Below are 26,757 nucleotides of genomic sequence, written 5' to 3' on the forward strand. Positions count from 1 at the left end.
GAAATGTGTTGATTTTATATATTTTACTAAAGGATAGCGTGTATAACAGAGGAAGAGAAGGATGGGTTTAAAAAATGATTATAGTTATACTCGTCTTGTTGACCTTTCTGCTCTTCAAAGTCTCTTTGGAAGATATCATCCTGGTCTCTTTCAGTTACAGATGCCTCTTATTGTCTCTGAGACAATAGCCCTAATATGATCTAATTTGCTAAGCCAGGTGGTGTGGAAGACAGAGAAAACGGCCAGCTCATTCTGCAGGAAGCAGCATATAAGGAGCCCACTGATCTGACAGGCTTGTGTCACAATGCGCCAGTGTGGGAATTGCCCAGGCTCAGAAAAGGCCAGTTTTTCGCAACATTATACAACTCAAGAGAACTTTCTAACACAGAGGCAATGTTCACAGTTCCACAGAAAACACATGTCTGATTCTTGATGCTGACTAGAAGTCAGCCAGTTATTTTAACACAGGTTATAACTCTCACTGGTTTCACTTCACTTTCCCTTAAGTTTCAGGTTTCTTAAGGGCAGGGACCATGTTCTGGGCTTCATAACCTCTGCCCACACTTGTCTACCATGGTATTTCATGGGCGTTCCGTTATCATCTGTTATTCATTGGGTTTTTTAGTAGGTGTCAGGCAGCTTTCATGGTGACCACGTATTGGCAGATCATCAAGAGAGTGGCAATAGTGGAGCTTTCTCTACTATATGAACCACATGTTATTATCTTAAAATTCCTGGAATATATGTATGATGTCCTGTATGAATGATTGTGAGTTTATGACACTCATATTCTACTCCTTTTTCCCAACAGTTTAAAATACGTTTATGGCAGTTTACCTTCCTTTCATTCCCTAACTTAAAATATTTTACTTCTTTGGCTTTGGACTACCTGCCTACATGCTAAAAGATGCAACACTAGAAAACATGATTGCATTTTGATGTGTTCTTAGCAGGCTGCCTTAATTGCCAGCTCTGTTGGGTGGGTTGGATATCTCTGTTACTTCTGGCAGGATCTTCTGAGATACAAGTATATTTCTTGGGCAAAGTAGCATGTTGAGTCCATCATCATTTGGAGTGAAACTCAGTCTACGTCCAGTAGAGTTGGTCCTATTGGTCACATGAAGGAATGAAAACCAGGCCGTATTCGTTTCGATGTCATAACATTCTGGGACGTGTAGTGATGCCCATGAGAAAAAAAAAAAAAGAATCAGACAGGGGACTCCATTTAAGAGACGTCTCAGCAAGCAGAATCAAGATGCCAGAATGAGGAACAAAGATAAATGCTGTCTAGGTTGTAGAGGTTGGAGACATTGCTCCAGCAGAGAGAAAGTTCCTTCAGGGTTAAGGGAGAGGCTGGATAGTGATCCTCAGGCCCCTTGTTACCACCTCCAGGCCATGATCTTTCTACTCCCCTGAAATTCCTGCCTTCACCTCCTTAGTCCATCTATTCAATCCCAGAGCGCCACCCTTTTTTTCATGGACATTTCTGGAATCCCTTCCTACTCTTCTTTCTCCTCATGTTGCTCCTGCCTCTGTTGTGGGCAATTTCAGAATCCTGGTAAAATTGCTCTAGCAATGTAGCTTCAGTGTTCTTTAAATTCTCTGGCTCCCACAACCTTAAGAGTCAGTTTCCTCCAGTAGCTAACTTCCGTGATGGTGCTCTGAGCTCTATGATCATCCAGATGTCTCCTGCTAGAATGTGAAATTTAACGTGCCAATATCTCAGAAGACAACCTCCCCTAACCAGGTGTCTCACTACTTGACTTCACAACTTCTCTTCTTCAGCCTGATAGAGACTTGTGGTCCCTACTTCCTCCCTCTCATTTCCCTGTATATCATCCCTTGTGGCTCCACTTCCCTTCCTAATGCAGTGTATACACCTCAGTATGTCACTTTGTGTTGGAACCTCCTAGTCCTCTGCTGCATCGGCTTAGGTGGCCTTGAAGCTTGGATGAGTCCTCCTCTCTGTCAGCCAATCCTCTGTCTCACTCAGCCCAGTGAACTGTTACAGGGACTCACAGTCACTAGGGTCACTCACTATGATTTTATGGTTGCTGATGGCAACCTACCCCCAGAGCTTCTTGCCAATCTTAAGCGGTCTTCTCCCCACAGCAGCTATTCCATACCTCCATCATTTCCCTCAACCTATCTTTTTCACCTTTCCCTGGGAAATGACTCTTATTTCATAGATAGAACTTAGATTGTAGACACTTTCAAACTCTCACTCAGACCTCATAATCACACCTTTCAACACAACTTTCAACCCCAACCCCAGTATGAGAGACAAAAATGTTCCTATTCCCACTCTAGATTCATTAATTCATTCGGCAGTCACTGAGAGCCAACTGAGTCCTACGAAGCACTGTGCTATATGCTTGGGACATTAGAGATGAGGAGGCAGACCCTACTCACAAGGCGCTTACAATCACAAGGAGCTTACAATCATGTAGGGGAGGCAGATATTATGGTGTAATGATCCCAAGATGCATGGAGCATTAGGAGAGTGTGAAGGGAAAATCCATGTAACTCAGCCTTCAGGGGAAGGAGATGAAGTGTTGTAAGGGACTTTTCAGGTGGCGTGCTATCTTGAACTAATCCTTAAAGAGTGAGTAGGTATTAATTAGGCAAGGTTGGAGTAGGAAGGACACAAGAGGTTCAGGCATTACACAGTAGAGAAAAATCACACTGAATATAGGGAGAGGGTATAAATAGGGTAAAAATAGGAAATTGAGTCATTCCGATTCTTGACTGGGTCCTACACTTTGTAAAGAGGTCATCTCACAAAGAACCTCAAACGATCACATTTTCCCACAATTTCCTTCTGCATTTTTTATTCTTTATCCTAGTGTAATTCCTCTCCTTCCCTCACCAGTATGATTCAATTAGTAACTCACTTCTGTGGATACTATGGCAACCACATTTCCTCTATGCCGCACCCTTCTGTATCTTTGCTTGGCATCAGTGGAGCCTCATGATGGAGCTCATATCTCTACTCCCCTTAGAGTGGACTTTGGAACATGCAAAAGTTATTACATCACTGCCTTCCAAGCTGTGGTTCCCCCACACTCCAGCATGATAGAAAACACCTTTCCCATCCACACCCTGCCCCCACCTTTGCATCCTTACTGGTCCTGGGCCAGTTGCTCATGCCCTTAGACTCCCGCATGATCAACTATCAGCAAATTCCTTAAGATGCCCTATTGTTTTATACCTAGATGTCTTCCCCATCACCATGGGTATGTTTTGATGCAGCATCTTAATTGGTACATATTTTAATGCAGGCTAAAATAACTATCAAATATCTAACCTATTCTCTCTTTTTTTTTTTTAATTTCCCAGATAACAAGGGTAATAGATGCTTTTTTTTTTCATTTTAAAAATTCTATTATTGAAGTATAGATTACATACAGTGTTATTTTAGTTTCAGGTGTGTAAAATAGCGATTTGATAATTCTATACATTATTCAGTGCTCACCATGGTAAGTGTAATCACCATTTTTCACCATATCATGTTGTTATAATATCAACTATATTTCCTGTGCTGTACTTTTCACCTCTGTAAGTTATGTACTTTATGACAGGAAGTTTGTAACTCTTAGTCACCTTTCCCTATCTTACACACCCCACCCACTTCTCTTCTTGTAACCACAAGTTTGTTCTCTGTATTGAAGAATCTGTCTGTTTCTTTCTTTGTTTTGTCTTTTAGCTTCTACATAAAAGTGAAATTATATGGTATTTCCTTTTATCGGAATAATCCCACATAGCATAATACCCTCTAGGTTCACACATGTTGTTGCAAATGGCAAGGTTTTATTCCTTTTTTTACAATGAAATTATATTCCATTCTATGGACACTACATTTCTTTATGTATTCATCTGTTGACAGACACTGGGGCTGCTTCCATAGCTGGGTTATCATAAATAATGCTTTAATAAACACAGAGGTGCATGCGTCTTTTCAAATTGGGGTTTCCCTTTTCTTTGGGTAAATACCCAGTAGTGGAATTATTGGATGATGTAGTATTTCTGATTTAATTTCTTGAGGAACCTGCATTCTGTTCGCTAGAGTGGCTGCACCTATTTACATCCCCACCAAGAGTGCATTGGTGTTACTTTTTCTCTTACCTTCTCACCAATACTTGTTATTTCTTGTCTTGCTGATACCAGGCAGAGTAGGGAGGGGAGGAAGTTGGGATCCAAATTGCAATATTGAAATATCAGAGGAATGTTATTGTCATATTCATAAACTTCCCTATACGTATCCTAAGGAAAACTTTTTTTTTCTTTGACGAGCTTTTTAAAGGTAATATACACATGGTAAAAATTCATATAGTAGCAAAAAAAGTTATTCAGTGAAAGTAAATCTATGTCTTCTCTAGGCCTCCATTATCCTTCCCCAGAAGAAGACCACCTTTAACAGTTTGTAGGGTTTTTTTTCCAGAATCTCAAAGTATATAATATGCATATTATGGTATATGCATACCTCACATGAAAATATATATATATATTAGGCATATATATATATATATATATATATATATATATATATATATATAGTACCAAGATATTATCTACAGCTCTCCATTTTATAGATACATGATTTTTGTGATTGTTAAAAGGTATGCCATGCCATTTGCCCTCTTAAAAATTAAAGTGTCTGGTCCAATGGGACATTATTTTTTAAATATACTTCATGGTATTCCTACCCTGGCTGCATTGGAGGTATTTAATCTGTCCCCTGTTTATGTGTATTTAATTTGTTTCTAGTCTACGACTATAGACTATATATGCTGCAGTGAACATATGTTTGTGTACATATGCAGTGTACATATGTTTGCCTGCCAGAGTCCAGCAGAGTGTGGGTGTTGCCTCTAAAATCTTACCTGGAAAGAGTTTAATGGGGGAACTGTGAACACAGGTGCTGGCGAGATAAACGGGCTCAAAACTAAGTGGTCGAGTTCTTGGGTACTAGCAAGAGAAGACTTCACCTCTCCCAGGCACCAAGGGACAAGGAAAGGACAAGTGTTACTAGAAGCCAATGAGCCCACAGCTGGGAGAGAAGCCACCTAACAGGAGATGTGGCCATAGACTGAGGAATAAGCCACTGCCAAAATTCCAGAGTTCACAGTACATATAATGACTGCTTTTCTTTTGCTCTCTGGCTACCTATTAGTATACCTGCCAACGATGGATGGAAGCCAGAGGACAAGAAAGCCTAAACGATGCAGTCCATGGAGGTCAGCTTACTGGCAGGCATAAGATGATCAAAAATATATCTGCAAGGATGAATGGAGGATTAGCAGTCGCTGGCTTAATATTGTTTGACTTATAGTTATTGGACTTCACAAGGGTGTGAAAATGATAGCATTGTTTACAAATTGTACTTTCAAGAGCATCTGGCTGGCTCAGTGGTGTAAGCATCTGACTTTAGTTCATGTCAAGATCTCACGGTTCATGAGTTCAAGCCTGCCTCAGGCTATGCTGACAACTTGCATCCTGGGGCTGACTTGAGATTCTGTGTCTCTCTCTGTCTCTCTGCCCCTCCCCTGCTCGCACTCTTTCTCTCTCTCTTTGTCTCCAAAACTTGAATAAACTTTAAACGTTTTAAAAGATAAATTGTACTTCAAGTTTAAATTTTTGACCTCTCCCAGTGCTAATGAGACGCGATACGACCCTCTCCTGTGATGCCTGGCAGAGCAACCAGCCACAGCTCCCAGTCCACCACATGATCATGGTGGTGAACAATCTATATGCTTACAGCCATTCTGTACTCACACAACCGTTGTGTTTATGCTTTCAACACAGTATTCACTGAAATACATGAGACAGTTAAACTTTAATGTAACATAGGCTGTGTGTTAGATGATGTCTCATAGTTTCAGCTAATGCAACTATTCTGAACACACATAATAGAGGCTAGACTAAACTATGATATTCAGCACATTATGTGTGTTAAATGCATTTTTGACTTAGCATAATTTCAACTCACAATGGTTTTATCTAGAGGTGACTCCATCCTAAATCAAGGATGATTTGTAATGTAAAAATCTTGGGAAATTTCCTAGAACTGGAATTGTGGTATCAGTAGGACAGAAAGAACCTCTTCCACATCCATTCCTCCACCTCCTTCCTTTGCTGGTTATTACCAGCGCTTAGCTGTGCCTACGGGCACTCGGAATTAGGACTACATACCCCAGCTTCCCTTGCAGCCAAAGCAATATAAGAGGAAGTGTCATGTGGCAGCTTTTCTGAGAAAGTTGAGACAGCTGTGTGCCTGGTGTCCTTTATTTTTTCTTTGATGTCATTCACATGCGGCCTTGGATCCTGAACTCTAGGGCCAAACCATTTGGATGGAAAGTGAACTGAGATTCTTCCAGCAAGAGCTGGTAGGAACTAGATTTCTTTGCACTTCATAGAATATAGCTGCCCAGTCAGACTTGAGCTGTATACCTCCAAATTTCACTTATTTGGGAGAGAAATCCACTTGTACCCTATTGAAATCATAGTTCTTCCTTGTTCTGTGTTGTAGGGAAAAACCTAACCCTCATGAAGGTATACAGATAACAGGTATAAATAGTTTGAATTTTTATGGGTTTTGTCAAGTTTGGTATTTTGAACTGAATTTTTAATACTGATTTGAACTCAGCTACTCCATTCACAACACATGACTTAATCTTCTTGTGCCTCTGATTTCTCAGAGGGGTAGTAATATAAAGCACTCCATTTGGTTGTTATGAGGAATAATTAAATTAAAATATGTGAAAGAGGTCAGTGTCTGTCCAACATGCCAAACACTCAATGAATGTTATTACTGTTATTTTTACCATTATCATGTTTAACTGTCTTCCAAACAAGAGGTACCAGTTAGCCAATTACATTTCTGAAATGCCTTTTTCCTCTTCCCTTATCTATAGTGTGCATTACCAAAGTTTTTGTCCAATAGATGAGTAGTAGTATTTCATTTTTATTTACAATTGCTTTCTAAAATTGTGGTTGTACATCTTGACATTGTTTAAAAGTCATTTATGCTTGTTTTCTGGTGAACTTCCTTTTTCTTTCCTCTATTCCTTCTATTGGATTTTTGTTTTGTTTTACAGTGTGGCTTAAAAAAAAAAAGCAATACAAGCATTATGGGAATTTGTCTTCTGTGTTTCTATTGGTGGTGCAAATATTTCCACTAATTTTCATTTGCCTTTATTTTCTTTTTTTTTTCTTTTTTTAAAGTTAATGTTTATTTATTTTTTGAGAGAGAGAGAGTGCGAACAGGGAAGGAGAAGAGAGAGAGGGAGACACAGAATCTGAAACAGCCTCCAGACTCTGAGCTGTCAGCAAAGAGCTAGATGCAGGGCTCAAACCCACAAACCATGAGATCGTGACCTGAGTTGAATTTGGACGCTTAACCTACCAAGCCACCCAGGCACCTCACTTTATTTTTTCTTTTTCCCTTTTTTTTTTTTTTTTGGCTTTATTTTTTCTTTACAAAATTAAAAAAATATATATATTCAATATAATAAAAATGATCCTTCTCTACTATCATTACATCTGAGCTTAATATCCACCCCTATTTTAGAAAGATCGTTGTCATTCTGTATTATAAGAATAATTCCCCCATGTTTTCTCCTAGGTCTTCATAGATTGACTTACATAAAAAAAATATCTTCTCCATTTGTAATAAAGCTGGGGGAGGCAGTGAGATGAGATTTAAAGTGATTCTGCAGATGACTGTGTTGGAGCGTTGGCAAAAATGAACGCTTTGACACATAAATCTTACCTAAGAAAGTTATAGTTTCCTTTGATCCACATAATAGATACTTCTTAAACAAAGCATGTGGGAAGCCATCCTCCTTGCAGGTATGGGGTAAGCTTGCCTCCTGGGCTTTTTTTTTTTTTTTAATTTTTTTAATTTTTTTTTTACTCTTGGGGGGAAACGCATCGGTTGTTTATAATGGAATTTTGTATTTCCAGGTTAAGGTGCTGCCAGGTACAGCCTAACTAATTTACAGTTTGTAAGACTGCCTCTCACACATCGCTTCCTGGTAGTAGGCAAAATTTCTTTCTCTGCAACCAGGACCATACTGCCACTTGTTCACAGGTTAAGTAATGATGCCAAGACATTTTTATGCCTATGCTACCAATGGCCCATCTGTGGACAAGTGCAGGCAGATACTGCCTACCTTTTAAGGCCAAGGAGGTATTGAGCCCAGGGCCTTCCACTGGGCTCCACCATTGTTTCTGCTCTCTCTGGTGTTTGTCAGTTGTGATCATCACGGTTGAGAACACACGCTCTAGAGTAAAACTATCTGACTATGTACTTCCATCTTGAGCTATAGGGAAACAAATAAAGTCCCCTTACCTTTTTTGTTCTTTGCTTTCTCTTTTGTGAAACGGACATTACCACAGTGTGGAAATTAAATAAGTAAATAAATAAATACGTAAGTGCTTAAAAAATCTTAGCAACAAGTGCTCAGTAAATAGTAAGAAGGCTTATCCCAATAGAGAATAGAAAAATAACTTTCTTGTTTTCTCCTAGGATTTTATAGATGCATTTTTATAAGAAAACATATAACATTGGTAACAATATTATAACATATAATAATATGAAATTATACAAATTAAGACACGTATGAGAAAAGTACTGAAACTTCATGAATAGTATCATTGTTACTATTATTCGAATAATGCATTTGCTTTCAAAGGTTCACTTAGCTATATGCTAATTTTGCATATGCTTTGAACCTAGTTCTGGATTCTCTATGACGATTCATTCATTGGGCTTAGCCACATTTGCTTTATAACATAATTTATCATCTGGTAGAACTCACCTAATTCATATGCTTCCTTTTCAGAAACTGTTTTCTGGATCAGCTTGAATTTTGATATTTATACAAAATCTTAGAACCAGCTGATCTGATTTAAAAAATCCATATTTTATTGGGCTTGCAACAAATTTACATAGTAATTTAGAGATGGTTGGCATTCTTACAATAATAACTTTTCCTATTCCAACACAAGGAATGTTTATATTTAAGCTTTTTTTAATTTTTTTTATTTAAAATTTTTTTTAACGTTTATTTATTTTTGAGACAGAGAGAGACAGAGCATGAATGGGGGAGGGGCAGAGAGAGAGGGAGACACAGAATCGGAAGCAGGCTCCAGGCTCTGAGCCATCAGCCCAGAGCCCTACGCGGGGCTTGAACTCATGGACCGCGAGATCGTGACCTGAGCTGAAGTCGGACGCTTAACCGACTGAGCCACCCAGGTGCCCCAAGCTTTTTTTTAAATATCTCTCACAAGAGTTTAAAGTTTTCTGAAAGGCTTATTCACATATTTCTTTCATGTTTCTTGTTAAGTTCCCCCCTTCCTTCCTTCCTTCCTTCCTTCCTTCCTTCCTTCCTTCCTTCCTTCCTTCCTTCCTTCCTTCCTTCCTTCCTTCCCCCCTCCACCTCCTTCTCCTTTTACTTCTGTTATGGAAAATGGTGCCAATTCTCTGACTATAATTCTAATTATTTCTTGTTCGTATGGGAGAATGATAAATTGTTTACCTTGTGAGCCCGGATCATGTAACTTCATCAGGAAGACTCATGAAAAATCTGATCTCCCTTCCTTCATCGCAGTTATGTATAATTGACATTTGTTGGAAGGAGACAAACAGAGTCAAGAGAATTTCAGTCTTAGAAGAGAAGCCCCTGAGGTGAGAGTAGCCTGAGAGAGCAATTGGAGAGGGAACAAATGTGACCCAGAGAGGAGCTCACTGAACAATGTGATTGGGATAACCCCCCAAAAGCAGGTTGATTAGGAATAGCACCAATCAGTAATTGTCAGATATGATCAAAGCTGTACAAGGGTCACTTTAAAGTGTTAGATGTTTTCCTTAAATACAAAAACTTTTGTATTTAACCAAGAAATTAAAAAGTTACCCAAGATAAAATCAGTAAAATTAAAGCATTTTTCTTTTAAACGTCACTGGCCTGCACGTTGCAGATGCAGGCGTAAATTGTGAAAAGCGGTCCAGCAACGTTTTCCCACTTACTCTTTTGCCACGTGGCATGTTCCTGGCTGGGAGAGACTTCCCCCTGCCAGTGTGTGTCTCATTTCCGTGTGCCTCCTGTGTGTTCTGGTCCCTAATTTGTCCATTACGTCCTCATTGTCCTCCCCTCGGGTGCGAGTTTCCTCCATCACTGTGGTGGAAGGTAACTTTTATTACCATACGTTGGCTTGAAATTACTGGTCGGATCACCTGTCTGCGTCTGGGGATCCGAAGGAGACCTTGGCTCTTTTGCTCACGGTGCACCCTTTCTATGTGATGAGTCACTTTGGATGAGAAGCTTGCCAGAGGCGAGGGGCCTCAGAGTTGAGCACATTTCCTGGGCATCTGTGAGAACTTCGTTGGTTCCACTCGGAAAGCATTGACATTCATGGATGTGCAGCCTCTGCTTTTGCTTGAATTTGCCGAGCTTTGGGATGTGATTTCTTCCCGCACGTGCTGTGCCTAAATCTCTGCTGTCTCTTTCTGGCAGTCCCGTTTCCTGTCTCCTGCTGGTAAGTACAGGGCTTCCAGCAGCCCTGTGGGGATCGGGTCCTTGTTTTCTTCCCTGCGGTGCCCTCTTCCTCACCCCGAATGACCTCATTGCAGCTTCCTTCTAGTTCAGGGATCGTTTCAGACTGCCCTAAAGGTCCACGTGGGAGCAGTGCCTTTTGTGCTGAGGGCTGACCACTGTACACCATTCGTCTATGTGCAAATAGCACAGGTGAATTTCACCAGGTGAAACTGCACACTGTAGTTGCCCTGTCTTCAGAGTCAGCCCACCTGTCTCCGCCTCGGCTGCCCCTGCTCTCCTTCCTCCTACCCTCTACTTGCCTCCCCCTCCCTTGTCTTCTTCCTGTCCCTCCCTCCCACTTTCCTTCCAGCTCTCTTTGTCTTCGTCTCCCTCCTCTCCATCACTAATGCCTCCCCCGTCTCCGTCTGTCTTCCTTGTAATAGGTGCCCCTCTGTCTCTTCTTGTCTTGCTCCTCCTCCCTGTCTCTCCCGCCAATCTCCCTGGGACTCTCCCTCTCCAGGCCGGTCTTCCCCTCCACTCATCCTTCCTTCATCTGCTTGCACGTGTCTCTCTCTCTCCCTCTATAGCTCTGTCTCTCTGTATGTCTCTTTCTCGCTGTCTGTCTCAGTGGACATTCTGTGTCTGAGTGCATGCTTCTTCAGAATTCTCGTTGGCGCCTGGGAAATGTGAACTGAACTCATCTGCTTTTGTGTGTACTAGTGAAAGCAGGCACAGGGCTTTCTCAGAGACAGACACAGACAAGTTTCCAATTCTTGGTGAAGGGCCCCTAAGTGCCCTGCTTGGTTGGAGTCGTCCTCCTTTTAGTGGAAGGTTAGATTTCAGGACCGGAGCAAGCTGCTAAATCCTACTACCCCATCTCCCTGGCGCTCTGTACGGAGATCAGTAGGGCACCAGTGGCAGATGGGGCTCTGGGGGTTGTTCTTTGCTCTGAATTGCAGTACAGTGAGGTCTACTGAGCTGTTTTCTTGCAAGGACACGGCGGTGGGGTGGGTCTAGGGTGGGTGTCACTGGTTCTGGGTGGGCACCCACCTTACCGCCGCCCTCAGCCTAACGGCCAAGGAGGAGATACCGTGCGGACGGCCATGTGGCCCCGGTAGGCGTGACACTAAGGACTTCTCCAGGCCTTGCCCCAGCTTCATGAAGAAGGGGCAAGGGACGGAGCAGGCAGTGGCTCACGGCATGGACGTTCCTGTGCTGAACGCTCTGGTGCCCGTAGTGAGGCCTCTGGAGAAAGGGTGTACAAGCCACCACAGACTGTGCGATACCGGGACCTCGCAATTCAGGCCTGGAAGGTGACAGCGCTGAAGAGGACATGCGGCAAACGGGGGCCACGCTGGCACCTTGGCACTCGCTCCAGAGCCTGGACCGGCCATTGGCGCGCGCTTGCTGGCGGCCAGCACCCTGTCTTGCTGTCTTGCAACTGATTGCTCCCCGAACCTGGCCAGCTGGCCTGACCTGCCCTGGAACCACTTCGCCCCCAGGCCGCATGCGCACACTCTTCACTGCCTCTGTCTCGGCCCCTCCTCCACAGCAGCCACAGCCAATGCGGAGTCCTCAAATCCCAGAGCCTGTGCGCCTGCGCGCAACTTTGGCGGGCTGAGGCGGGAGCCTTCAGGGAGCTAATGGTCTTGCGGCCAAGGCTCTCCCCACCTGCTGCCGTTTCCTGTCCTTGTCCTGAGGCTGCCCTAGCTACACTGGGGCCGGGCCCGAGCGTCATGGCCAGCGTGTCGCGGTCCGGACAAAGCGGAGATTCCCGTCGACCCTGGGCCCTGATCATCCTGGATGCGAAAGGTGGAGAGTCCCGGCCCCGCGGGAATGCAGGAGCGCTGGAGGGCGTGGGCTGGCCGCAGTCCCAGGTTCAGGGGCGGCAAGCGCCCATCCTGTGCAGGAAGCCCAGGCCGGGTGTGAGATACAGGTGGCAAGCCCAGCGGAGGAATTGGTGCTGATATTGGATGACGGAATGGTGGCGGCTGAGGTGGTGATCGGGGAGGAGGAAGAGGACGGCGAGGCGACCAAGGCTGAGGTGGCTGGAGAGGAGAATTCTGAGGAAGCCAAGCCAGAAGCAGAGGACATGCACGAGGAGGAGGAGGTGGAAGTTGAGAGACAGCAGCAGGAGGAGATTCAGGAGCAAGAGGAGAAGCGCGAGGCAGATGCAGAGGCGGAGGAGGGGCCCCAGCTCTCACAGCCGCTGCAGCAGCAAGAGCCAGCGCTGCGTCCTGCCTCAGCCCAGGACCCGCTGGCAGCGCTGGAGCGTCTTCAGCTGGAGATCAGCGCTGGGAATGCCCAGGATTCCAGGGCCTTATGGCGGCTGAAGCGCAGGATTCTTCGGAGACGGATTTCTCACTTGGATCACAGAAGGGCCATCATCAAGCACATCCCTGGCTTCTGGGCCCAGGCGGTATCCTTCCTTGTGCTGGTGGGTGATGGCGGGGGCTGTTGTGCAGGAGGGCTGGGCACTGAGAGCAGGGTGCCTCAGGGCGATGGCCCCCAGAGAGGAGAGCTGGGGAATGGTCCCTGGCCCTGGGTTGGTGTGGTCTGGGATCCAGTGTAAGGCCTTGGACAGGGGCGGTTGTTGGGGATGGGGGGACTTGGTGACTGGGTCAGTTTCCTCTAGGTCTCCGCCGATGTTGGCCTGCAGGCTGGTCTCAAATATTACTTGCAGACACGAGCCATGTGTCCCCATGCTACCAGAGCTAGGGTAGCACAAAGCAGCCTTCACTCAGAGCAGATAAGGCAAGGAAATATTTCGCTGCAAAATGGGAGAGTTACGCAGGCCGCACACCCACCTTCACATTCACAGGCTGTGCACGTTTCCTAGCAGTTCCTTCAAAAGAGAGCATTTCAGACACACACTCATGACCTTTAGTGGAACCACGCCACGCCCCTTTGCCAGACAGTAGGACGACTGAGACCCACTCCGAATGGGGTACAAGCTGCCTCCTCAGACCCTGACACACACACACACACACACACACACACACACACACACACACAGAGGATTCTCTCCTGGTATCTCCACCCCTGCTTCCCTCTCTGTCCTCAGGCTCCGGCTCGGTCCCACCCATGTCTTTCTCTCCGGACTGGCTGTGTCACTGTGTCTAATCCTTTTCCCTCCTCGACCTTCCTCGTCCGTGCTTCTCGATCTCTTTCTCCCTCCCACACCCTCTGCTTGCAGCGTAAGTGTGCAGTCGGGTTCCTGTAAGCCATGTTATTCCATCTGGACTCAGGAGGCTGGTGACAACATAGGTCTTCACGGGAATATGCCAAGAAACCCAGCCGTGAGGAGGGGTCAGAGCACATGCCGACATCACAAGCTATGATGGGTTGCTGGCAGCCCACACAGGTCAGATATAGGAAGGAACTGTGAGGCGTGCAGGCAGTGGAGTCTCTCCCTGCTGTGTGCAGACAGCGTGGGAGGTACAGGAAGCCAACGGACTGCCCAGTGTCGATGGGGTCTGATGCATCTGCAGAGGCTGAGGAGTGTGGGGACTAGTGTTTCCTGGTCTTTCTGCACATGCCATGATCTAGTCCCTTGCTCTTAGCCTGGGAGGGTTGGAGGGGGGCTGTGTCTGTTTCCACAGCATCTGAAGGCACAGCTCTTTGACACAGCACAGATTCTGAATCACCCCCAGTTGTCGGCCATGATCGGTGCCCAGGACAAAGACGTGCTCAGCTACGTGGTCGACTTGGAGGTGAGACCGGGGAGGCTGTGGCTGGGGGCCGTCCCGTCGGGTGTGGGATTTGGGCAGGAGAGGGTGAGGCAAAGGTGCTCACCCTCACAGCCAGGCAAGTAGCTCAGGACCCCGAGGGAGGACACTTGACCCCTCCTGTCCCATTGCTCACGGCAGGTGGAAGAAGTGGGCCATCCCAAGTACCGCTGCAGAGTGATGTTTTTCTTTGAGGCCAACCCGTACTTCCAGAACCCAGTGATCATTAAGGAGTATCAGCTGAGCTTTGCTGGTAGGGTGTGGGTCCCATGATGGTGCGGGGCAGGGGGATGAGGAGCATGAATCAGGGGCAGGAGGGAGGGGGAGGGGGAGGGGCAGGTGGGTGGGGAGGAGGCCATCAGCTTGCTCCTCAAATCCTCTCTTCCTGCAGGCTACAGGACATCGCGTTCCACTCCAGTCCAGTGGTTCTGGGATTATGAACGTGGAGCTCCCAGTCGCAGGCATGACCCCACCAGCCTTAACTTGTTCAACTGGCTGTGTGAGCACAGCTGCCCAGGGGCGAACAGGATTGCCGAGGTGGGGCCCCTGAGGCCTTCCTCAGCAGTGGGGATGTGGGTGGCCCCCGGCCAGAGAGGAGAGTGGGCTATGCCCAATGTGGCGCCGGCCTGTGTCCTCTTCCAGATCATCATCGAGGACCTGTGGCCCAATCCCCTGCAGTACTACCTGAGGGAGGAAGGGACCAGAAGACAGTGATCTGACGTGCTCACGTGTCGGTGAGAACCCCAGTATGCGGTGTGTTGACCTGCGTGTTGTATGGGCAAGGGAACGTGGGCCACACATTGGCTTGCAAATGGAAGGTCCGCCGACACAGGGACACAGGTAGCATGGGGAGAGGGTGGGAGGATGACAGGGGACCTGCAGAGACTCAGCAACAAACACACAGAGGGTTGAAGCCTGCAAACCAAATGCAGTTGTGCTGTGGGCTGGGGCTTTGGAGAGCAACTCGGGAGGAGCAGTGCTTCACCACAAATGCTCCCCGTGGATGTCCGCCCTGTCCCGGGCTTCCCCCTGCTCCTTCAGTCTGGATTTGCCTGCCAGTCTTTGGGTCAGGAGCTGCCGTGTCCCCAGGCACCACTGTGGTGAGAATCTCGCACTTCCTTCCATGTGCCCCACCACGCCATGTCCTCCCGCAACCCGACAGCCATTCTTAGAACTGGTCCAAGGCCATTGGGGGCTGGAAATGAATCCCTGGGTGAGAAAGCAAGGGGGATCACAAAAGGGTGAAGCACAAGAGTGACAGCATCTGGGATGTATTTGCAAATATCCCGTATCATTCTTGGTGTCTGTTGCGTGGAGGTGCGTGTGTGTGCATGTACGCAAATGTGTCTGCGTGTGCCCACATGTGTCAGGGCCTCTGCATCTGTGTGAGCATGAATGGCGCAGAGCTTCTATCTTTGCCCATGCAGAAACAATGGAGGATGCCACCAGCACTAGAAGAGATGGGTGGATGAGTCTCCTGTCTTCTACGTGCCCCGGAGAGAATTGGGGAAGTGATCACATGTGGCAGCCTTGAAGAGTTGTCACGATGTTTATGTGGACACATACAGGAAGCTGAAAACCCTTCTGTGTATGTGTGTGTGTGTGTGTGTGTGTGTGTGTGTGTGTGTGTGTGTGTGTGTGTGTGTATGGGGACCTGAGGAGGGACGATGAGGAAGGGACCTGAGTGTGACTGTCCTGCCGCTGCCCGGGTGATTCTGTGTGTGCGGGAGAGGTGCAGTACTGGGGTGGGGCCGGTGTTGCCATGTGCACAGAGGCCTGCCTTCTTGGGCAGGAAGAGCCTGGAAGGAGGAGGAGGAAGAGACAGACCTGTTATTTGGAGATTTATTGTATAGGCCAGAGCCGAAAGGCAGGGAAGGGGATTGCACAGTGGGACCAAATTGGTCCATTGGGTCCTGGTACAGTGTGGCCAGGACTCGGGGGGTTTCAGCCAGGACCCTTGATCCCAGAGGGGTGCTGTGTCCTTGGTGAGATAGAATCCAGTCAGCAAAGCCTCCAGTCAGGATCAGAGCGAAGACCACATGTCCCCGGACAACTCAGGAGCAGGCAGGCTTCTCATAGTCGATGCCAGTATACCTTGCTGCTGCCTCCCACACCCGGGGCTCCTTTGACCCCGAGCCCTGTCCTCAGACAGTGGCTCAGGATGGGAGATGTGTGAGGGGGAGGGGCAGGTGTGGGTTGTGGGCAGCAGCGAGGCTTATGAGTGGGATTTCATGCAGAGAGTACGCGTGAGGGCAGAGATCCAGCGTGAGTTCCTGCGAGTGTGTGTGGGCATCTGTGGCAAAATGGGCCTGAGATCCGGGGTGGTGCTGGCAGTGTGAGCGTGCATATGTTCGTGCGATTGTGTAGCCATGTGTCTCTGTGTGTGCAGGATTGGGTGTGTAAGCCGCCGGAGAGACAAGGAGAGACACAGGGGTCTCTGTGAATGAGGTGCTTATGTGGGACGGTCAGGTGCCAGAATACAAGAGTGCAGTCCCTTCCCTGCTGAGTCCTGACAGTAATCGCTGGGATGGGTGCAATTGTTGCTGGTGGAGCTTTGCCCCATCCCTAGCACAGACCTCTCTGGCAAGCAGTCAACTGCTCTGTAAGGAGTACCCCAGCACTCACGTCTTTGCCAGTGAGGCTCATCCCAGTCCTTTCTAAGCTCCAGGCCAGGACTGCCTGGGACCTCTGCACAGAATGCTAAGGCTGTACAAGTCCATCGTTCCCTATGTGGCCGAGGCAGCCTTTGTCCAGGCACTCAGGCAAAGGAACACAGGTTGCCTGGGACGAGGTGACCTCCCTGAGCGCCTGCTGGTGTTTGCACTTGGGAGTCTTCTCACAAGTCTCACATGGCGTGTTGGACACACGGGTTAAGCCTGTGGACACAGAGGAAGAGCATCACCCGACTCATCACGGCTGATGATGAGAGGGCAGAGGGCACACGGGAGAGGATGGTGTGTTTGTGCCCTTGAAGAGCCCCACCTCCCCACGACCCTCCCCTCTGTTGGCTTGCAATCTGGGCCACCCATCCGTAACCTGAGGTCATTTCAGAAACAGCGAAGTTCACACAAGGGCATCAGTACTAGGACTCCTTCAGGAGTCTTGTGGGTGTGAGTGAGTGATCAAATTGTTTAATCAAAAATTAGGTATTTTGTTTTGTTTACAATTTTATTTCCAACATTCATTCTAAAAATTGTTATGATTTAATATATGATTTTTAAAAAACTCCTTCAAAATATGATTTGATATTCGATCTTGCAAAAAAACCTCTTAAATTTTTATTTATTGAAAATTCGATGACAAGTTTGATGTCAATATTTAAAAGTTTCTCAAATTCATTCCATCTGACAATATTGCCGTAATTGCTGATATTGTATTTGATTTTAAAATGGCTCAACTTATCTTTTTAAAAGTAATTTATTTTGAAAGAGAGAGAGAGAAAGAGAGAGAGAGAGAGGGAGAATACAGAGGAGAGGCACAGAGACAGTGAGATAGAATCTCAAACATAAATGAGAAATCCAAAAGCTCTGAAGAAACAAAAGTCCAGGACCAGATTAATTCTACTATAAACTTAAAGAAATGTTACTCCCTGTTCTTCTCAAAGGAATTCCAACTTCATTCTAGGAGACCAGCATTAACCTTATATCAAAATCAGAATACTACTCCACTAAGAAAAAGAACTACAAGCCCATATGTTTAATGAACATAGATGCAAATATCCTCAAGAAAATACTTGCATACTGACTGTAATAATACATTATAAAAAAGTATTCACCACAATTGAGGTAGATTTATTCCTAGTTTGCAAGTATAGTCCAATATTCCCAAATCAATTAACATGTTACAGTACACCAATAAGATAAAGGAGAAGAACCCCATTATCATTTCAATAGCTGCAGGAAAAGCATTTGAAGAAGTACAACATCCATTCATGATAAACACCCTCCGCAAATTAGGTTTAGAGGAAAAATACCTCAACATAATAAAGGCCATCTATGAAAAACTCATAGCTAAAATCTTTCTTAATGGGGAAAACCTGAAAGCTTTTCCCGTAAGCTTAGGAAGAAGACAAGGATATCCACTCCCACCACTTTTTTATTCAGCACAGTACTAGAACTCCTAGCCACAGCAATTAGACACTAAAAAGAAGTAAAAGGCGATGGAATCAATAAAGAAGAAGAAAAATGGTCTCGATTTATAGAGGACATGATACTCTACTGTAAAACCTGAAAGATTCCACGGACAAAACTGTGATAACTGAAGAACGAATTCAGTAAAGTCATAGGATGCAATCAACACAAAGAAACCTGTTGCATTTCTATACACTAATAATGAAGCTGCAGAAAGACAAATTAAGAAACAATCCCATTTATAATTGGACCAAAAAAATAAGATATCTAGGGGTAAACTTATACAAAGAGGTGAATAACCCATACTCTGAAACCTATTAAATAAGGTTGAAAGAAACTGAAGTCAACACAAAGAAATGGATAATTCCATGTTCATGGATTGAAAGGGCAAATAATGTTAAAATGTCTATGTTACCAAAGCGATCTACATATTTAATGTAACCCCAATGAAAACACCAACGGCATTTCTCACAGAACTAGAACAAACAGTCCTAAACTTTATATGGGACCACCAAAGAACCTGAAGAGCAAAGTAATCTTAAACAAACAAACAGACAGACAGACAAACAGACAAACACTGGAGGCATCACAAACTCCAGATATCAAGTTATACTACAAAGCTGTAGTTAATCAAAACTGCATGGTACTGGGACAAATTGGAATGTAGACCAATGGCACAGAATAGAATACCTAGAAATAAACCCACAACTATCTGGTCTATTAATCTTTGACAGAGGAAGAAAGCATATAAAATGGGAAAAAGGTATTCTCTTCAGCAAATGGTGTTGGAAACCTGGACAGAAATATGGAAAAGAACGAAACTGGACCACTTTCTTACAAAACACATGAAAATAAATCCAAAATGGATTAGAGACATAAATTCTGACCCTGATACCATAAAAATTCTAGAAGAGAACACAGGCAGTAATTGTTTGACATTAGCCAAAGAAACGTTTTCTAGGTATATCTCCTGAGACAAGGGAAACAAAAGCAAAAATAACTATTGGGATTGCATCCACACAAAAAGCTTCTGCACAGCTAAGGAAAAAATCCACAAAAATGAACGGCAACCTACACAACGGGACAAGATATTTGCAAATGACATATCCAGTAATGGATTAGTATCCACTACATAAAGAACTTACAAAACTCAATACTGAAAAACGAAATTATCCAATTAAATAATGGGCAGAAGACCTTAACAGACACTCCTCCATGAAGACATGCAGATGGCCAACAGACACGTGAAAACATGTTTATCATCACTTACCATCAGGAAATTGCAAGTCAAAAGGACAATGAGATACCACCTCACACTTGTTGGAATAGCCTAACTCAGCAACACAATGAACAACAGGTGTTGATGAGGATATGGAAAAAGAACTTTTGCACTGTTGATAGGAATGCAAACTGGTGCAGTCAGTGTGGAAAACATAGTAGGTTCCTCAGAACGTGAAAAATACAACTGCAGCAATCACACTACTGTGTGTTTAGCCAAAGGATACAGAAACGATAATTCAAAGAGATACAAGAACCCTGATAATTTTGGCAGCATTATCTAAAATAGCAAAGATAAGGAACAGCCACGCGTCCATCAAATGATGAATGGATAAAGATTTAGTATGTATATATGATGTGGTATTATAATGTGGTATTATACACACATAATTATATGATGTGGTATATTATGTATAATACCCACACACAGTGGAATAGCACTCAGCCATGTAAAATAATGAAATCTTGCCATCTGCAACAGCATGAATGGAGCTAGAGAGTATAATGCTAGGCAAAAGAAGTCAGTCAGAGAAAGACAGATACCATATGATTTCATTCATAGGTGAAATTTAAGAAACTAAACAAATGATCAAAAGTTGGAGAAAAAGAGTAATAGACAAATCAAGAAACATACACTTAATTATAGATAACAAACTGATGGTTACCAGTGTTGGGGGGGGTGCAGATGTAGTGAGTGAAATATGTGATGGGGATTAAGGAGTGCACTTGTTGCCATGAGTACTGGGTATTGTAAGGGATTGCTGAATTAGTATATTGTACATCTGAAACTAATATAACACTATATGTGAAAAAATAGGGGCTTCTAGGTGGCTCAGTTGGTTGACCATCCAACTTTGGCTCAGGTCATGATCTCGCAGTTCGTGGGTTCAAGCCCTACATTGGGTCACTGGTGTAGGCATCACGCCCACTTCAGATATGCTATTCCTCTCTCTCTGACCCTGCTTGCATTCTCTCAAAAATAAATAAGATATTGTTTAAAAAACGTAAAATATTTAAAAATAAATTCAATTTATAAGAAAAGAAAAAAAAAAAACAACTTTAGAGCACCTAAATAAATTACTGGATTTTCTGATATTTTAGGTATCAGGAAATTCATTTGTTTCCATATGTGTTATTATGTCTTTTTAGGTATTCTCTGTCCTGTCCTGTTTTAATAATAATAGCAGTAATAATAGGATTCTATATAAGGGGTGTTTGCTATGTTTCAGATATTGTTCTAAACTCTTTATATGATTGTTATATTCATCTCTTGGTCTTACATATATGAGAACTAAAGCACAAAAGCATTAAAAAAAACTGTGCCGATGATCATACACCTAGTACTGGTGAGACAGGATGTAAACTTGGGTACCCTGGCACTAGAGGACACTATTTCATGCCACCTCTCAGTTCCATCACATGCCACCTGTGTTGACCTTGGGAGCAGACAAGTTCCTTAACCTCTGAACTTCTTCAATTTGCTGATGTGTAAAAGGAGGTTAATAGTAACCCCTCCCTCCTAGGGCCCTTAGGAGAATAACATGAATTACTTGTGAAATGTTCAGAACCTCCCCTGGTATGAGTAAGAACTAAGTAAGTGTTGGCAAGAAACATCTCAGCCAGGCTAGCTGGTCCCCAAGTCTTACGCATTTGCTCCAGTGTTAGACTTATGGGGTTATTCTAGTTTTTCAAAGAAATGACTCGCATCGCTTTCATTCTCTTGCTGCTTTTTCTTAAACCAGTGTAGTCATTTACATTGCCTCCAAAACATTCATTGTCTATTTTATTGGCATATGTACATAGGATTTTTTCATAACAAAAAGCTCTATAATGTTACCATGTTTTCCTTTAATAATTTGGTTTCCTTGAATTTTCTGTTTAAAAGAAAAATGCTTTAATTTTACTGATTTTATCTTGGGTAACTTTATAATTTCTTGGTTAAATACAAAAGTTTTTGTATTTAAGGAAAACATCTAACACTTTAAAGTGGCCCTTGTACAGCTTTGATCATATCTGACAATTACTGATTGGTGCTATTCCTAATCAACCTGCTTTTGGGGGGTTATCCCAATCACATTGTTCAGTGAGCTCCTCTCTGGGTCACATTTGTTCCCTCTCCAATTGCTCTCTCAGGCTACTCTCACCTCAGAGGCTTCTCTTCTAAGACTGAAATTCTCTTGACTCAGTTTATCTCCTTCCAACAAATGTCAATTATACATAACTGCGATGAAGGAAGGGAGATCAGATTTTTCATGAGTCTTCCTGATGAAGTTATATGATCCAGGCTCACAAGGTAAACAATTTATCATTCTCCCATACGAACAAGAAATAATTAGAATTATAGTCAGAGAATTGGCACCATTTGCCATAACAGAAGTAAAAGGAGAAGGAGGTGGAAGGGGGGAAGGAAGGAAGGAAGGAAGGAAGGAAGGAAGGAAGGAAGGAAGGAAGGAAGGAAGGAAGGAAGGAAGGAAGGAAGGAAGGAGGGAACTTAACGAGAGACATGAAAGAAATATGTGAATAAGCCTTTCAGAAAACTTTAAACTCTTCTGAGAGATATTTAAAAAAAAGCTTGGGGCACCTGGGTGGCTCAGTCGGTTAAGCGTCCGACTTCAGCTCAGGTCACGATCTCGCGGTCCATGAGTTCAAGCCCCGCGTAGGGCTCTGGGCTGATGGCTCAGAGCCTGGAGCCTGCTTCCGATTCTGTGTCTCCCTCTCTCTCTGCCCCTCCCCCATTCATGCTCTGTCTCTCTCTGTCTCAAAAATAAATAAACGTTAAAAAAAATTTTAAATAAAAAAAATTAAAAAAAGCTTAAATATAAACATTCCTTGTGTTGGAATAGGAAAAGTTATTATTGTAAGAATGCCAACCATCTCTAAATTACTATGTAAATTTGTTGCAAGCCCAATAAAATATGGATTTTTTAAATCAGATCAGCTGGTTCTAAGATTTTGTATAAATATCAAAATTCAAGCTGATCCAGAAAACAGTTTCTGAAAAGGAAGCATATGAATTAGGTGAGTTCTACCAGATGATAAATTATGTTATAAAGCAAATGTGGCTAAGCCCAATGAATGAATCGTCATAGAGAATCCAGAACTAGGTTCAAAGCATATGCAAAATTAGCATATAGCTAAGTGAACCTTTGAAAGCAAATGCATTATTCGAATAATAGTAACAATGATACTATTCATGAAGTTTCAGTACTTTTCTCATACGTGTCTTAATTTGTATAATTTCATATTATTATATGTTATAATATTGTTACCAATGTTATATGTTTTCTTATAAAAATGCATCTATAAAATCCTAGGAGAAAACAAGAAAGTTATTTTTCTATTCTCTATTGGGATAAGCCTTCTTACTATTTACTGAGCACTTGTTGCTAAGATTTTTTAAGCACTTACGTATTTATTTATTTACTTATTTAATTTCCACACTGTGGTAATGTCCGTTTCACAAAAGAGAAAGCAAAGAACAAAAAAGGTAAGGGGACTTTATTTGTTTCCCTATAGCTCAAGATGGAAGTACATAGTCAGATAGTTTTACTCTAGAGCGTGTGTTCTCAACCGTGATGATCACAACTGACAAACACCAGAGAGAGCAGAAACAATGGTGGAGCCCAGTGGAAGGCCCTGGGCTCAATACCTCCTTGGCCTTAAAAGGTAGGCAGTATCTGCCTGCACTTGTCCACAGATGGGCCATTGGTAGCATAGGCATAAAAATGTCTTGGCATCATTACTTAACCTGTGAACAAGTGGCAGTATGGTCCTGGTTGCAGAGAAAGAAATTTTGCCTACTACCAGGAAGCGATGTGTGAGAGGCAGTCTTACAAACTGTAAATTAGTTAGGCTGTACCTGGCAGCACCTTAACCTGGAAATACAAAATTCCATTATAAACAACCGATGCGTTTCCCCCCAAGAGTAAAAAAAAAATTAAAAAAATTAAAAAAAAAAAAAAAGCCCAGGAGGCAAGCTTACCCCATACCTGCAAGGAGGATGGCTTCCCACATGCTTTGTTTAAGAAGTATCTATTATGTGGATCAAAGGAAACTATAACTTTCTTAGGTAAGATTTATGTGTCAAAGCGTTCATTTTTGCCAACGCTCCAACACAGTCATCTGCAGAATCACTTTAAATCTCATCTCACTGCCTCCCCCAGCTTTATTACAAATGGAGAAGATATTTTTTTTATGTAAGTCAATCTATGAAGACCTAGGAGAAAACATGGGGGAATTATTCTTATAATACAGAATGACAACGATCTTTCTAAAATAGGGGTGGATATTAAGCTCAGATGTAATGATAGTAGAGAAGGATCATTTTTATTATATTGAATATATATATTTTTTTAATTTTGTAAAGAAAAAATAAAGCCAAAAAAAAAAAAAAAAGGGAAAAAGAAAAAATAAAGTGAGGTGCCTGGGTGGCTTGGTAGGTTAAGCGTCCAAATTCAACTCAGGTCACGATCTCATGGTTTGTGGGTTTGAGCCCTGCATCTAGCTCTTTGCTGACAGCTCAGAGTCTGGAGGCTGTTTCAGATTCTGTGTCTCCCTCTCTCTCTTCTCCTTCCCTGTTCGCACTCTCTCTCTCTCAAAAAATAAATAAACATTAACTTTAAAAAAAGAAAAAAAAAAGAAAATAAAGGCAAATGAAAATTAGTGGAAATATTTGCACCACCAATAGAAACACAGAAGACAAATTCCCATAATGCTTGTATTGCTTTTTTTTTTTAAGCCACACTGTAAAACAAAACAAAAATCCAATAGAAGGAATAGAGGAAAGAAAAAGGAAGTTCACCAGAAAACAAGCATAAATGACTTTTAAACAATGTCAAGATGTACAACCACAATTTTAGAAAGCAATTGTAAATAAAAATGAAATACTACTACTCATCTATTGGACAAAAACTTTGGTAATGCACACTATAGATAAGGGAAGAGGAAAAAGGCATTTCAGAAATGTAATTGGCTAACTGGTACCTCTTGTTTGGAAGACAGTTAAACATGATAATGGTAAAAATAACAGTAATAACATTCATTGAGTGTTTGGCATGTTGGACAGACACTGACCTCTTTCACATATTTTAATTTAATTATTCCTCATAACAACCAAATGGAGTGCTTTATATTACTACCCCTCTGAGAAATCAGAGGCACAAGAAGATTAAGTCATGTGTTGTGAATGGAGTAGCTGAGTTCAAATCAGTATTAAAAATTCAGTTCAAAATACCAAACTTGACAAAACCCATAAAAATTCAAACTATTTATACCTGTTATCTGTATACCTTCATGAGGGTTAGGTTTTTCCCTACAACACAGAACAAGGAAGAACTATGATTTCAATAGGGTACAAGTGGATTTCTCTCCCAAATAAGTGAAATTTGGAGGTATACAGCTCAAGTCTGACTGGGCAGCTATATTCTATGAAGTGCAAAGAAATCTAGTTCCTACCAGCTCTTGCTGGAAGAATCTCAGTTCACTTTCCATCCAAATGGTTTGGCCCTAGAGTTCAGGATCCAAGGCCGCATGTGAATGACATCAAAGAAAAAATAAAGGACACCAGGCACACAGCTGTCTCAACTTTCTCAGAAAAGCTGCCACATGACACTTCCTCTTATATTGCTTTGGCTGCAAGGGAAGCTGGGGTATGTAGTCCTAATTCCGAGTGCCCGTAGGCACAGCTAAGCGCTGGTAATAACCAGCAAAGGAAGGAGGTGGAGGAATGGATGTGGAAGAGGTTCTTTCTGTCCTACTGATACCACAATTCCAGTTCTAGGAAATTTCCCAAGATTTTTACATTACAAATCATCCTTGATTTAGGATGGAGTCACCTCTAGATAAAACCATTGTGAGTTGAAATTATGCTAAGTCAAAAATGCATTTAACACACATAATGTGCTGAATATCATAGTTTAGTCTAGCCTCTATTATGTGTGTTCAGAATAGTTGCATTAGCTGAAACTATGAGACATCATCTAACACACAGCCTATGTTACATTAAAGTTTAACTGTCTCATGTATTTCAGTGAATACTGTGTTGAAAGCATAAACACAACGGTTGTGTGAGTACAGAATGGCTGTAAGCATATAGATTGTTCACCACCATGATCATGTGGTGGACTGGGAGCTGTGGCTGGTTGCTCTGCCAGGCATCACAGGAGAGGGTCGTATCGCGTCTCATTAGCACTGGGAGAGGTCAAAAATTTAAACTTGAAGTACAATTTATCTTTTAAAACGTTTAAAGTTTATTCAAGTTTTGGAGACAAAGAGAGAGAGAAAGAGTGCGAGCAGGGGAGGGGCAGAGAGACAGAGAGAGACACAGAATCTCAAGTCAGCCCCAGGATGCAAGTTGTCAGCATAGCCTGAGGCAGGCTTGAACTCATGAACCGTGAGATCTTGACATGAACTAAAGTCAGATGCTTACACCACTGAGCCAGCCAGATGCTCTTGAAAGTACAATTTGTAAACAATGCTATCATTTTCACACCCTTGTGAAGTCCAATAACTATAAGTCAAACAATATTAAGCCAGCGACTGCTAATCCTCCATTCATCCTTGCAGATATATTTTTGATCATCTTATGCCTGCCAGTAAGCTGACCTCCATGGACTGCATCGTTTAGGCTTTCTTGTCCTCTGGCTTCCATCCATCGTTGGCAGGTATACTAATAGGTAGCCAGAGAGCAAAAGAAAAGCAGTCATTATATGTACTGTGAACTCTGGAATTTTGGCAGTGGCTTATTCCTCAGTCTATGGCCACATCTCCTGTTAGGTGGCTTCTCTCCCAGCTGTGGGCTCATTGGCTTCTAGTAACACTTGTCCTTTCCTTGTCCCTTGGTGCCTGGGAGAGGTGAAGTCTTCTCTTGCTAGTACCCAAGAACTCGACCACTTAGTTTTGAGCCCGTTTATCTCGCCAGCACCTGTGTTCACAGTTCCCCCATTAAACTCTTTCCAGGTAAGATTTTAGAGGCAACACCCACACTCTGCTGGACTCTGGCAGGCAAACATATGTACACTGCATATGTACACAAACATATGTTCACTGCAGCATATATAGTCTATAGTCGTAGACTAGAAACAA

At 43.3% G+C, this 26,757-nt stretch overlaps 2 long non-coding RNA genes across 2 annotated transcripts; both read left to right on the forward strand.

Moving 5' to 3' along the window:
- The first annotated feature begins 12,901 nt into the window (after positions 1-12,901).
- On the forward strand, positions 12,902-14,456 carry LOC145714922 (uncharacterized). Its single transcript, XR_014137059.1, has 3 exons — positions 12,902-12,957; positions 14,174-14,251; positions 14,408-14,456. It is a non-coding gene; the product is annotated as an uncharacterized LOC145714922 (long non-coding RNA).
- Positions 14,457-14,475: 19 nt separating this feature from the next.
- Positions 14,476-15,750, forward strand: LOC145714923 (uncharacterized). The gene is made up of 4 exons (XR_014137060.1): positions 14,476-14,519; positions 14,658-14,803; positions 14,909-15,000; positions 15,694-15,750. It is a non-coding gene; the product is annotated as an uncharacterized LOC145714923 (long non-coding RNA).
- Positions 15,751-26,757: the final 11,007 nt, after the last annotated feature.

This window comes from Panthera onca, chromosome Y (genome assembly GCF_046562875.1).
Source record: "Panthera onca isolate mPanOnc1 chromosome Y, mPanOnc1 haplotype 2, whole genome shotgun sequence".
Classification (NCBI taxonomy): Eukaryota; Metazoa; Chordata; class Mammalia; order Carnivora; family Felidae; genus Panthera; species Panthera onca.